General features: G+C 48.0%; 1 non-coding gene across 1 annotated transcript; it reads right to left on the bottom strand.

The window, feature by feature from the left end:
* Positions 1-506: 506 nt before the first annotated feature.
* Positions 507-642, bottom strand: LOC140595708 (U4 spliceosomal RNA). The gene has a single exon (XR_011997532.1). It is a non-coding gene; the product is annotated as a U4 spliceosomal RNA (small nuclear RNA).
* Positions 643-5896: the final 5254 nt, after the last annotated feature.

Below are 5896 nucleotides of genomic sequence, written 5' to 3'. Positions count from 1 at the left end.
AGTGGACAGCAAGAATCTCTTCTATATCCCGCTGGGATAAAATGGAAGCCTCATTGAGAGTTCCTTGCATGGTAGTTGAGCTGAGGACAGATATACTAGTTAAAATAAGCCACTATTTAATAAAAGATAATAAAAGATCTTGAATAAACATTTTAAGTTTGTGAATTTTTTCAGGAGGTAAGTATTAAATGAATGTTCTTGTGTTTCCTTTTCCAGAAGAGAAGAAAGTGATTTGACAGTATAGTTAGTAATTCCCTACTGTGAGCCTTATTTCTGTTTATCTTCTCTTTTAAAGAATGTACTTTATATAAACTAGCTATCTAATTCATATATCTTAAGTATAAGTCATCTTGTCAGTGCAATGGAAACTAAGCACGTACAGGAATGAAATTTATCTCAGAATTTAACAAAAAGCATAGAAGAGGAAGGATAAGTTGCTAAGTTAGTCATCTCTTTTTTCATATCCTGTGTGATAATGCTAGAACAGTGGAAAGGGATCTCTAAGGGAAATGATATTAAACTCAAAATTAATGACTCAACATTAACCCGTAAATGCAGATAAGTATTTTTAAAAGTTTTCAATCAGCAAAATCGTGTCTCAGATAAACCTCATTGGCTATCATGCTGTCACTGTGCAAAGCTGATACATACATTTAAAAAGCATAATGTAGATTTCTTAGTTTAATATTATGGCATTTTTCTAAGACCCTAATATAGGTGAGTGGAGATTACAAAAATTAGGATTATGACAAGATGTTGATCAATACTCGTAGGAAAAGACTACATGAATAAAATTTTCATTTTTGTACCTCCAGTAGGTTGGTTGACAATGCCATTTTGTTTTCCTACAAGATTACAGACCAAACCAGTAACAGTTGGCTGCTCTGGGGAGATTGGGAGTGATGATGAAAGCAGATATCAACTTTACACAGACAGTTTTAAATTTTGTATTAGAAAGAGTGTATTCATTATTAGACTTTTAATTGAAAAAAAGTTTTAAACTAAGATTCTAAAGTGACAAACATGATTTAGCTTGGGTAGCTGAAAGTAAATTAGATATCAAAATAATGTGCAAAGTTATCAATATTTACAGAGGTATGGATAAATGATTCCCTATCATCACTCAGATTACATCTCTAGGAGTTATTACAATCAACATGGCAGACTGGACGGCAGTCTTTAAATTTTTTTTAAAATTTATTTATGATAGTCACAGAGAGAGAGAGAGAGAGGCAGAGACATAGGCAGAGGGAGAAGCAGGCTCCATGCACCGGGAGCCCGATGTGGGATTTGATCCCAGGTCTCCAGGATCGCACCCTGGGCCAAAGGCAGGCGCCAAACCACTGTGCCACCCAGGGATCCCCTGGAGGCAGTCTTTAAAGACAATCGTGTACTTCAGCATGGTTGCAGGGTAAAATAAATTGCTTATGAAAGCTGCAATCCTCTTCTTTGGAAGTCCTTAAAAATATTCTCATAAGTTTGAGGCCCATAAAAACAAGTATGAGGACTATGTGATTATGTAATAGTATACACTATAAATTCATGGTCATTTCTAACAATTTCCTTTACAGTATTTCATATTTAAAAATCAACTGGCAAACACCTCCTGAGCCAGCATGAAGATCCTGTCATACAGCCTCCCCAAGCAATTTTATGAGACCCCTCTTCTGAGGTTGGTAGGGATGAACCAGATATCCAACTCCAGCTCCTTTCGATCAGGGAGCCATGTGCTTGAGGCCTAAGGAGAATTAAAGTTAAATTCATTGGTTATCACCTATGAGACATGAGTTGTATGACCATTTTATGTTTTCCAAGATAACTTGATCATTGTTTTTCTTGCCTAATTCTTCTCTTATATTCTTAAAAACTCAACATAAATCCCTTAATATATTAAAATATAATAAAATGCATGTTTATTCACAAAGAACATAGAGCTGCAGTACAAAATGGCAACACAATAATTAATCCAACTTTCAATGAAGAAACAGGAAAAATAAACTTTATGCTAATACTGTTTTTAAATTGAAGATTAAAAGTCCATCCAAATTGGTCATCCTTTCCCAAATGAGATTCTGATCAAGCCCAGTGATATTTCCCTTTCTACTTGAGTGCAGCTGTAAACGGGTCTCCAAATCCAGGGAAAAGCCTGACTCCACAAACCCACCCACACAGTTTTGTAAACATTCAGGATTCTACATGTGGTATCACTCAGTTATTAAATGGAAGTCTGTTCTTTCACTGTATCCCTGTCATTGTGCGGATTTCTCCAGTTCAATGTAATGCATCATCTTGGATTAGACGAGCAACAAACTCTTCTGTTTTCAACTGCAAAAATATAACAGATGAAAGAATTTACCAAAATAAGAATTTGGGGGCTTGAGAACCCTCTTTCAGAACATCTTCTGGGACACATCAACTAACAGCAGCATGTAGCACAGCTTTTGGTAGGCATCCATATTTCCATTTCAGAGGCAGCCTCGTCCTAGGAACAGCTGCAGGGTAGAAGGAAGAAACACACACAGAAACCAACATTTACCTAATCTTACGTAGTCCATGCTAGGAGAAAATACGTTCTGTTGGTGTGTGTCTACAAACTCTAAGGAATGTCTGCACCTCTTTTAAGCGATAAAAACTTGTGAGGCTATGAAGCATACTTCTAGACTCGGAGCATTTTGATCAAATATCATTTCAACCTCAGACACACGCCGACGTTATGCGCTGCCCTCGGTAGGCCCTCTTCATTTTATGTTTTGGCAAAACAAAGCTCTGCTACCGAGAACTTATTTCTCAGGCCTCCGAGGTAATTCTCTAGGTAATCGAGATGTCACTTGAGTTTTCAGCGCTCAGATCTGACATGTGAAACTCCCCAGACACAAGGTCTGCACAGTTTTATCAAGTGCTTCTCGGATCTGAGGTTCTAGCACTAGAAACCCAAGAAATATTTATTTCTGGTAGGAATGAGTGAAGGTGGTGGCCTAGAAGGTGCTTTAAGAATGTTGTACCCGATGCTATTTTCAGTCTTTCAGGCCTGAGAGATGTTCTTTCTTTCACACGTGCATTATATTTGATAGACTTTAAAGATTCTTGAAAGGTTAATTTTGTTCTGAAACAAAGTGATAAATATCTCATCCTGCAGTTTTGCTCAAAGATGACTAGAATCCCTTACGTCTCCCGAGGTGAGGTGACAGCAGGGGAAGCACCCCATATCCACGCGCAGCTTCCAGTCTGTCCTTCCACAAGCTCTGACTGGACTGACTGGCGTCTGGCTTGGTGCTGCTTGAAATCAAGTTTCGGCCCCGCCCGCAGGCCCTGCTCCCCGGCAGAACCGTCCATCCAGGCGCCGCTCGCCCGGCCCAGGGAGTCCGCGAACGGTCGCTGGCGGCGGCGGCCCGAGGCCCCGAAGGCGGCGCCCAGGAAAGCGGCGGCCGTCACACGGGGCGCGAGGCCGAAGGATTTTTGAGAGATTCTACACGTGGAACCAATCCGCCGTTAGATGTCTTCTCTCTTCCTGTCACGATGACAGATTTTCCTCGGTCCTGAGTCACACTATTCTCCGGAGCTCGCAGCAGCCGGGCTGCCCGAGGGCGCCGCACACCGAGCAGAGCAGACGGCGGCCGCCGTGGGCGGGGCGCGGCAAGGGGCGGGGCGCGGCGGGGCGCGGCAAGGGGCGGGGTGGGGCGCGGCAAGGGGCGGGGCGGGGCAAGGGGCGGGGCGGGGCGCGGCAAGGGGCGGGGCGGGGCGCGGCAAGGGGCGGGGCGGGGCGCGGCAAGGGGCGCCCGGCCTGCTCGCGCGCTCCATGTGGCCCCGGCGCCCCTCCTCCCGCCTCGCCGCCCCCAGACGCTGTGACCAGATGACACATATTTCAATTTTATAGGGCCACAGTCACCTGTCGCTTAGAGAGGCAGCTCCCGCGCCACCTGCGCTCGCCGCCGAGCCCTGGGGTCAGGCGCCCCCTGAACGTCGGTCCCGGTCGCCTCCTCCCTCGCAGCCCTGCGGGGCCCGCGCTCCTCCCGCCCCACGGCGCCCCGCAGCCTGGGCCAGGTCCCCACCGCCACCCACGGTTGGGCACCCACGGTCGGTGCGGCCTGCTAGGGACAGAGCCCTCGCGCCCATTGGACCCACTCGGGGCCGTGCAGGCGGGGGGCGGGTGTCCCTGCCACGGGGTTGGGGGGTGGAGGGGGGGTCGGAGGAGGTCGGAGGGGGTCGGAGGAGGTCGGAGAGGGTCGGAGGGAGGTCGGAGGACGTCAGAGGGGGTCGGAGGAGGTCGGAGGGAGGTCGGAGGAGGTCGGAGGGAGGTCGGAGGAGGTCGGAGGGAGGTCGGAGGAGGTCGGAGGGGGTCGGAGGGAGGTCGGAGGGAGGTCGGAGGGAGGTCGGAGGGAGGTCGGAGGAGGTCGGAGGGGGTCGGAGGAGGTCGGAGAGGGTCGGAGGGAGGTCGGAGGACGTCAGAGGGGGTCGGAGGAGGTCGGAGGGGGTCGGAGGGAGGTCGGAGGAGGTCGGAGGGAGGTCGGAGGGAGGTCGGAGGAGGTCGGAGGGGGTCGGAGGGAGGTCGGAGGAGGTCGGAGGGGGTCGGAGGGAGGTCGGAGGAGGTCAGAGGGGGTCGGAGGAGGTCGGAGGAAGGTCGGAGGGAGGTCGGAGGAGGTCGGAGGGAGGTCGGAGGAAGGTCGGAGGAGGTCGGAGGGAGGTCGGAGGAGGTCGGAGGGGGTCGGAGGGGGTTGGAGGGAGGTCGGAGGGGGGTCGGAGGGGGGTTGGAAGGGGCGAGAGGGGGCCAGAGGTCACACTGCGCCTGGCCGGGTGCTGTGTGTCCGCGAGCCTTGCGAGCAGGCTCCGCTGGGCCGCCCTGGCCCGACCGCCTCGGGGCGGTATTTCGGAATACAGTGACTCGCTCCGAGGAAAACTGAGTAGCCCTCTACCCGAAGAGAGTTATTTTCAATTATTTTGAATAATTTTACATTTCCATCAGCTGAGACCTTATATTTGTTCCAGGTTGTTGGCAGGGTGGCTCCATACCTGGGAAGCCAGGAGGAAGCTATGAAGCGTCTCTTGAGAGCAACCAAGTCTGAGATCATCCACGTTCTTCCAGAGGAGGCCCCGTGGGAACACCTGAAGACCATAAATGGGCACATTTAACACTAGGTCGATTTAGAGATGGTGAAATAAAAAATGTGTTGTATGCCAGCTGAGTCCTGGAAATGTATGTATTTAATTCTATCCTCAAGGATTAAGCTACTTCTAAGAAATCTGAATTTCCTTTATACTTGGATATGATTAAAGGAAAAATAGGCAAAAACCTGCCGAATCAATAGCTCTCTGGAAGAGGCACACACGGCACCCCAGAAAGACAGCCGTTTGCACACGGCGCTAATACATAAGAGGCCCAGTGATAATCAGGGCACCTTCTATATTTTGCTACAAAATCTCCCGACTTAAAAAGTCGCACAAAACAAATCTAAAAAACCACGTCAGCCTTTGACCATCATGTCAGCACAAAACGTTGTGATTCAGTACAACATGGAACAGCATTTTCTAATGTTCTGCAAAACAGATACCTAGTTAAAAGCTTTCTGTGGTCAAATAAATTTGAATGATGTAGAACAAGCACAGTTAAACAGATGTTTTGGCGCTGCACTCTCTAGAGGCTTTAACAAAGAAAAGCGTAGAGGTTCACCAATAACAGGCATAGAGCGTATAACATTTTCCAAACTTAATTAGTCACAATACCACTACTGCTTTTTCCAAAGCAGACCACTTTGTGTAAACCTGCATCTTTCCCCCCTGCCCCAATCCAGGAGCCCTCTGTTTTCCTTTAAATGCACATAATTTGTAGGAATACATTTTAGCAATGCACATTCATTGTGATCTTTGGAAACAAATCAACTGCAACGAAAATTGGTGCAGT

This window comes from Vulpes vulpes, chromosome 1, assembly GCF_048418805.1.
Source record: "Vulpes vulpes isolate BD-2025 chromosome 1, VulVul3, whole genome shotgun sequence".
Lineage (NCBI taxonomy): Eukaryota > Metazoa > Chordata > Mammalia > Carnivora > Canidae > Vulpes > Vulpes vulpes.
This window is presented reverse-complemented; position numbering and strand designations above follow the sequence as displayed.